The sequence below is a fragment of the Babylonia areolata genome, chromosome 33, assembly GCF_041734735.1.
Source record: "Babylonia areolata isolate BAREFJ2019XMU chromosome 33, ASM4173473v1, whole genome shotgun sequence".
NCBI lineage: Eukaryota > Metazoa > Mollusca > Gastropoda > Neogastropoda > Buccinidae > Babylonia > Babylonia areolata.
Window position 1 is genome coordinate 734,425 of NC_134908.1, and position 8,851 is coordinate 743,275.

Sequence of the window (8,851 nt, forward strand, 5' to 3'; positions counted from 1 at the left end):
AGAAATACACAAACCAATCTAAGTCTGAAGGGCTAACCAGAAAGTGTAAAGTATCGCACATTGAAAGTGTAAAGTATCGCACATTTAAGTGTTATCGCACATTTAAAGCATCGAATATCGCACATTTACTTTACATTGGAGTGAGTGGGCTGTTGTGTGTACTACAACCATGTGTAGTACAGAAATGAAGGCAGCCATACTTTGTTTTCCTGGGCCAGGTTGCATGAAGTGATCTTTGTAGCGCTATGTTTGCTTAGAGTTAAGACTGCCCCAGGTATATGGAACTTACTATGGAGTTAAGACCTGAACACTGAACGATACGCAAACTTAGCGCTGCCAAGTTCACTGATGCAGCCCCCCACGCCACCCCCCCTCCGCACTTCCGGACAGGTGTGGTTTTGTTAGGAAGACGTTAGGATTTCATTTCTTTCCTTTCTTTTCTGGTTTTTTTTTTTAAGTGGGCAACAGGGGAAGTTGTGTTTGCAGTTTGATCACCTTTGAGATTTCTTGATTGTGCAGTGCAGTCATTTTTTTTTAATCTTTTTTTGTTTGTTTTTTGATAACCATAGTGATGTGAACCATTCATAAGCACTGCAGTAAGTTTTATGATTTTCATAATCATGATAATGGGAATCATTCACAAGTGGTGCAGTCAATTTGTTCTCATTTTCATAATCATGATAATGGGAATCATTCACAAGTGGTGCAGTCAATTTGTTCTCATTTTCATAATCATGAGTGTGAATTATTCATGACCAGTAGAGTGAATTTGTTCTCATTTTCGTTGTCATGATAATGTGAATTATCCACGAGCAGTGCAGTGAATTTATTATTTTTTTAATTTTCATGATAATGTGAATTATTCAGCGGTGCAGTGAATTTGTTAATATTTTCATCGTCATGATAATGTGGATTATTCATAGGCGGTGCAGTGAATTTGTTAATATTTTCATTGTCATTATAATGTGGATTATTCATAGGCAGTGCAGTGAATTTGTTAATATTTTCATTGTCATTATAATGTGGATTATTCATAGGCGGTGCAGTGAATTTGTTAATATTTTCATTGTCATTATAATGTGGATTATTCATAGGCGGTGCAGTGAATTTGTTAATATTTTCATTGTCATTATAATGTGGATTATTCATAGGCAGTGCAGTGAATTTGTTAATATTTTCATTGTCATTATAATGTGGATTCTCAATTTTTGTTTTCTTTTGTCACTCCCTGTTCTGTGTAAATTTTCATTTTTTATTTGTTTTCTGTTCCGTGTAAATTTTCATTTTTTATTTGTTTTCTGTTCTGAGTAAATTTTCATTTTTTATTTGTTTTCTGTTCCGTGTAAATTTTCATTTTTCATTTGTTTTCTGTGTAAATTTTCATTTTTCATTTGTTTTCTTCTTTTTCTCATAAATCTCTTTATTCTTCCTTGGGGTTTTGTAATCCTGATTTTTATTCGCATGTGAAGTGAGTCATATTCTCCATTCTTTGGGTTTTAAAAAGATACATATTTGAGCAAACAAGACATGAGCAATACATACATGGGATATTTTTTTAAAATGAACAAACATCAGCATGTGTATGTAGCTGTGATGGATTGTCAGATCATTTGCTGCTTGTGTGTTGCCCATGGAAACGTGTTTTGATAATTGTCTGTTATGAAGATATGACTGATGACGGATGTTGTTTTTCTTTCATTCCAAAGTGAAAACATTGAATTGTCAGTGGAAAGACGTGAGGAGGTGGCAACAGAGTGGTGGAAGAAGGGTTGGCAGTGTGGGGGGGGGGGGGGGGGTTGTAATAAACTGACCAAAATGTCAGCAAAATTAATTTGGATTGTTGTGAGAGGGGTGGGGGGGTAAGGCATGATTAGCTGCTCTTCTGAAATGGGAATCCGTTTTGGTCAGGCCTGGGCAAACTCTCATATGAAATGATGATGACGACGATGATGTTGATGATGATGTTAATGAAGACTGATGTTCACTCCTCTTTGACAGACGGGTGTGGTGTTCACAATGAAAGACAGACAGGTTGAATGATAGAGACAAACAGATTAGATAGATAGGTATAAATAGATAGACAGAGACAGACAGATTAGACAGATGGATGGGCAGATAAATAGACAGAGAGACAGACAGATCAGATGGATAGGTAGATAGACAAGAGATACAGATTAGATAGATAAACAGAGTGACAAACAGATAGATAAACTTAATAAACATGCATTCAAGTGCAACACAAACAAGTGCATGCTCACACAGACACACAAGCAAATATGCACACACACACACGCACACACTCACACACACACAGAGCAGAAGTTGAAGCCCATCGGTCAAGAAGATAGTATGCAGAATGGAGGAGGGGTGTTTCTAGACTTTGTGAGCCTGACTGGGGAATCCTTGAGAAGGACAGTGTGTTCACACTGCTGGGGCAGGACGGGAGAAAGGGGTTTGTCATTTCTCCAAGGAATTGTCGCTACTCTGAAATCAGCAATCAAGCGTTAGGATCTAGGAGGCTTACAGATGAAAAGTAAGTACAGGATCTATCAGGCTGGGGAACTCTCAGCGGATCCACTATTCTCAGTGGAAGAGCAGTTGATTTCAGAGGGAAAAGAATTTTTTCAAAGGGGGAGGGGGGGGGGGGGGGAACGGTACAGGTCAGAGAAGAAGGTGAATTATTGTTTTAGCTTTGAGGCGAGGCCCCAAAACCTTAAAAATCACTCATTTTGTTTTAGCTTTGAGGACAGGCCCCAAAACCTTAAAAATCACTCATTTTGTTTTAGCTTTGAGGACAGGCCCCGCCCCAAAACCTTAAAAATCACTCATTTTGTTTTAGCTTTCAGGACAGGCCCCGCCCCCAAAAACCTTAAAAATCACTCATTCTGTTTTAGCTTTCAGGACAGGCCCCGCCCCCAAAACCTTAAAAATCACTCATTCTGTTTTAGCTTTGAGGCGAGGCCCCAAAAACCTTAAAAATCACTCATTCTGTTTTAGCTTTCAGGACAGGCCCCGCCCCCAAAAACCTTAAAAATCACTCATTCTGTTTTAGCTTTCAGGACAGGCCCCGCCCCCAAAAACCTTAAAAATCACTCATTCTGTTTTAGCTTTGAGGACAGGCCCCGCCCCAAAAACCTTTTAAAAATCACTCATTTTGTTTTAGCTTTCAGGACAGGCCCCGCCCCCAAAACCTCTTAAAAATCACTCATTCTGTTTTAGCTTTCAGGACAGGCCCCGCCCCCAAAACCTCTTAAAAATCATTTTGTTTTAGCTTTCAGGACAGGCCCCGCCCCAAAAACCTCTTAAAAATCACTCATTTTGTTTTTGGCCAGGTGGGCTTTGCCACCTGGACCGCCCCATCGCCCTGCACCCCACCAGGGGCCCAAGGCAGCCCCTGGTCCCTGGCCGATTTTCAGAGGAAACTCTCCTGAACAGTTCCCAATCCTGTCTAGGAGGCCTACAGATGGAAAGTCAATCACAAAGACAGTGTGGTTTAGGACGTTAAAGCACATCCCTCATTTTCTTTCACAGTCACTCCAAAGAACTTTGGTTAAGATGCGATGTTAAACACTATAAACTTGAATTGTACTTATCCTGGCAATAAAAAAAATAAATAAATAAAATAAAAATTTAAAAATCCTAAAGGTGTTGTTTTTTTATGTGTTTATTTCTGCCAATGTCTGAAAGTAGAATGATGGCCAGTTAATTCAGTTGTGTTGACAGCATCTGCTTGGTGAATTTGCATGTGTGAAAATGGGAAATGAATAAAGCATGAAAAATCTCTGTTGGTTTGTACATTATTTCTGTGTGCCTGTTGTTGGAAAGGATAATTTAAGCCATATCACATGATACTGAACATGTGCTGTCACACAGTGCTAAACGTGTTGTAACACATTAATGAACATGTTATCACATAATACAAAACGTGTCTTTTACACAGTACTAAATGTGTTATAACACTATGCTAAACACGTTAATCACGATACTATCCATCAAATACAGTATATACACTGATCTCATTTACAGGGAACAAGTCTACCAAACCATAACCACTTTGCCTGCCATGAAAAACAACAAAAAACAGTACAAAGTGGTGTTTCAAGTCATGAACCAGTATATTCAGAACAATCGCCCAGAATGTGATAAAATGGTCTGAAGACAATATACCGCTCTAAAATCAATTGTGTGAATTTTCAGCCTTCCAGAGTTATTTCCCTTCTTTTGATGTCATCAGTGACGTCAGCGTGACCCTGAATTTTACAGGCATGGCAGTCACATGGTTGACATGGTCAGGCGGCATGTGGGAACCACTTAAAGATCTGCAGACTTCGGTCATGAAAAGAAAACTTTGTCGGTAGAGACACATAGCTGGGTCCAATGAATGGCCTTGCTAAAAAAAGTTCTCCAACTGCAAGGAATTTGTAGAGATTGTCAGCCGAGAGAGAGAAAAGGGAACTGGTATCATTGCGTTAGTAGCGAGGGGAAATATTTGCGGAGATCGAGGCTTTGACTCTGAAATGACTGGAGAAGATACGAAAGCACCGTGCTCCAGCCACGTGTCAGAGATTCTCATGGTCATCTTCTTCTTCTGCGTTCGTGGGCTTCAACTCCCACGTTCACTCGTATATACGCGAGTGGGCTTTTTACGTGTATGACCGTTTTTACCCCGCCATGTAGGCAGCCATACTCCGCTTTCGGGGGTGTGCATGCTGGGTATGTTCTTGTTTCCATAACCCACCGAACGCTGACATGGATTACAGGATCTTTAACGTGCGTATTTGATCTTATGCTTGCGTATACACACGAAGGGGGTTCAGGCACTAGCAGGTCTGCACATATGTTGACCTGGGAGATCGTAAAAATCTCCACCCTTTACCCACCAGGCGCCGTCACCGTGATTCGAACCCGGGACCCTTAGATCGAAAGTCCAACGCTTTAACCATTCGGCTATGGCGCCCGTCAAAATTTCTCATGGTCTTAACTTGTATGACTTTGACACAGCTGACAGACCTGGAGGAATCTGAACAGTCTTTCTGTGCGGCACCCTACTGACTTTTCTCAGAGACAAGGAGAACATAGTGTGCTTGCACAACAGATCAAGTAATGAAGTGAAAGGGTCTCATATTGAAGAATAGTTTCTTGCCAATAAACATAATAATAATAATGGATACTTATATAACACACTATCCAGAAATCTGCTCTTGGTGCTTAACATAAAACATCATATCTATGTTACATACACACACCAAAATGTGACTACACACACACGCGGCACACATACATTTTAACATACATGTGTATCTAACAGCTACCCTAACACATACGCACACATAAGTAGGCACAAACTTACATAAACATACAATGTGAATATATATATATATATAATATTCTCAGAGAGTGGAAACGGCTTGTTGAAAGCAGCTTAGATTAATAGTTTTCTTTCACATTCATGTGTAAATGCACACTTTTTCTGTTCAACGCAAGAATATTGAGACAACGCAAAGGTAACATCTCATCCTTTTGCAAGTCTTGCAAACCAGCATGTGCTTGCAGGCGCTGAGCGTGGTTCAAATCATTTTCTTTTGGTCACCCTGCGTCTATACAACTCACATCCAGTGTTCAATTTTCCATACAAAATCAACCAATATCTCAACATATACATAAGTAATAACTTATTTATCGACAGTGTGGGGGTGGGGGGGGGGGGTTGTAATAAACTGACCAAAATGTCAGCAAAATTTGGATTGTTGTGAGAGGGGTGGGGGGGTAAGGCATGATTAGCTGCTCTTCTGAAATGGGAATCCGTTTTGGTCAGGCCTGGGCAAACTCTCATATGAAATGATGATGACGACGATGATGATGATGATGATGTTAATGAAGACTGATGTTCACTCCTCTTTGACAGACGGGTGTGGTGTTCACAATGAAAGACAGACAGGTTGAATGATAGAGACAAACAGATTAGATAGATAGGTATAAATAGATAGACAGAGACAGACAGATTAGACAGATGGATGGGCAGATAAATAGACAGAGAGACAGACAGATCAGATGGATAGGTAGATAGACAAGAGATACAGATTAGATAGATAAACAGAGTGACAAACAGATAGATAAACTTAATAAACATGCATTCAAGTGCAACACAAACAAGTGCATGCTCACACAGACACACAAGCAAATATGCACACACACACACGCACACACTCACACACACACAGAGCAGAAGTTGAAGCCCATCGGTCAAGAAGATAGTATGCAGAATGGAGGAGGGGTGTTTCTAGACTTTGTGAGCCTGACTGGGGAATCCTTGAGAAGGACAGTGTGTTCACACTGCTGGGGCAGGACGGGAGAAAGGGGTTTGTCATTTCTCCAAGGAATTGTCGCTACTCTGAAATCAGCAATCAAGCGTTAGGATCTAGGAGGCTTACAGATGAAAAGTAAGTACAGGATCTATCAGGCTGGGGAACTCTCAGCGGATCCACTATTCTCAGTGGAAGAGCAGTTGATTTCAGAGGGAAAAGAATTTTTTCAAAGGGGGAGGGGGGGGGGGGGGAACGGTACAGGTCAGAGAAGAAGGTGAATTATTGTTTTAGCTTTGAGGTGAGGCCCCAAAACCTTAAAAATCACTCATTTTGTTTTAGCTTTGAGGACAGGCCCCAAAACCTTAAAAATCACTCATTTTGTTTTAGCTTTGAGGACAGGCCCCGCCCCAAAACCTTAAAAATCACTCATTTTGTTTTAGCTTTCAGGACAGGCCCCGCCCCCAAAAACCTTAAAAATCACTCATTCTGTTTTAGCTTTCAGGACAGGCCCCGCCCCCAAAACCTTAAAAATCACTCATTCTGTTTTAGCTTTGAGGCGAGGCCCCAAAAACCTTAAAAATCACTCATTCTGTTTTAGCTTTCAGGACAGGCCCCGCCCCCAAAAACCTTAAAAATCACTCATTCTGTTTTAGCTTTCAGGACAGGCCCCGCCCCCAAAAACCTTAAAAATCACTCATTCTGTTTTAGCTTTCAGGACAGGCCCCGCCCCAAAAACCTTTTAAAAATCACTCATTTTGTTTTAGCTTTCAGGACAGGCCCCGCCCCCAAAACCTCTTAAAAATCACTCATTCTGTTTTAGCTTTCAGGACAGGCCCCGCCCCCAAAACCTCTTAAAAATCATTTTGTTTTAGCTTTCAGGACAGGCCCCGCCCCAAAAACCTCTTAAAAATCACTCATTTTGTTTTTGGCCAGGTGGGCTTTGCCACCTGGACCGCCCCATCGCCCTGCACCCCACCAGGGGCCCAAGGCAGCCCCTGGTCCCTGGCCGATTTTCAGAGGAAACTCTCCTGAACAGTTCCCAATCCTGTCTAGGAGGCCTACAGATGGAAAGTCAGTCACAGTGTGGTTTAGGACGTTAAAGCACATCCCTCATTTTCTTTCACAGTCACTCCAAAGAACTTTGGTTAAGATGCGATGTTAAACACTATAAACTTGAATTGTACTTATCCTGGCAATAAAAAAAATAAATAAATAAAATAAAAATTTAAAAATCCTAAAGGTGTTGTTTTTTTATGTGTTTATTTCTGCCAATGTCTGAAAGTAGAATGATGGCCAGTTAATTCAGTTGTGTTGACAGCATCTGCTTGGTGAATTTGCATGTGTGAAAATGGGAAATGAATAAAGCATGAAAAATCTCTGTTGGTTTGTACATTATTTCTGTGTGCCTGTTGTTGGAAAGGATAATTTAAGCCATATCACATGATACTGAACATGTGCTGTCACACAGTGCTAAACATGTTGTAACACATTAATGAACATGTTATCACATAATACAAAACGTGTCTTTTACACAGTACTAAATGTGTTATAACACTATGCTAAACACGTTAATCACGATACTATCCATCAAATACAGTATATACACTGATCTCATTTACAGGGAACAAGTCTACCAAACCATAACCACTTTGCCTGCCATGAAAAACAACAAAAAACAGTACAAAGTGGTGTTTCAAGTCATGAACCAGTATATTCAGAACAATCGCCCAGAATGTGATAAAATGGTCTGGAGACAATATACCGCTCTAAAATCAATTGTGTGAATTTTCAGCCTTCCAGAGTTATTTCCCTTCTTTTGATGTCATCAGTGACGTCAGCGTGACCCTGAATTTTACAGGCATGGCAGTCACATGGTTGACATGGTCAGGCGGCATGTGGGAACCACTTAAAGATCTGCAGACTTCGGTCATGAAAAGAAAACTTTGTCGGTAGAGACACATAGCTGGGTCCAATGAATGGCCTTGCTAAAAAAAGTTCTCCAACTGCAAGGAATTTGTAGAGATTGTCAGCCGAGAGAGAGAAAAGGGAACTGGTATCATTGCGTTAGTAGCGAGGGGAAATATTTGCGGAGATCGAGGCTTTGACTCTGAAATGACTGGAGAAGATACGAAAGCACCGTGCTCCAGCCACGTGTCAGAGATTCTCATGGTCATCTTCTTCTTCTGCGTTCGTGGGCTTCAACTCCCACGTTCACTCGTATATACGCGAGTGGGCTTTTTACGTGTATGACCGTTTTTACCCCGCCATGTAGGCAGCCATACTCCGCTTTCGGGGGTGTGCATGCTGGGTATGTTCTTGTTTCCATAACCCACCGAACGCTGACATGGATTACAGGATCTTTAACGTGCGTATTTGATCTTATGCTTGCGTATACACACGAAGGGGGTTCAGGCACTAGCAGGTCTGCACATATGTTGACCTGGGAGATCGTAAAAATCTCCACCCTTTACCCACCAGGCGCCGTCACCGTGATTCGAACCCGGGACCCTTAGATCGAAAGTCCAACGCTTTAACCATTCGGCTAT

At 41.1% G+C, this 8,851-nt stretch overlaps 1 long non-coding RNA gene across 1 annotated transcript; it reads right to left on the bottom strand.

Annotated features, from left to right (window-relative positions):
* Nucleotides 1–1,172: 1,172 nt before the first annotated feature.
* Nucleotides 1,173–3,775, bottom strand: LOC143277182 (uncharacterized). Its single transcript, XR_013053695.1, has 2 exons — nt 2,923–3,775; nt 1,173–2,712 (listed from the first exon to the last, which is right to left on the bottom strand). It is a non-coding gene; the product is annotated as an uncharacterized LOC143277182 (long non-coding RNA).
* Nucleotides 3,776–8,851: the final 5,076 nt, after the last annotated feature.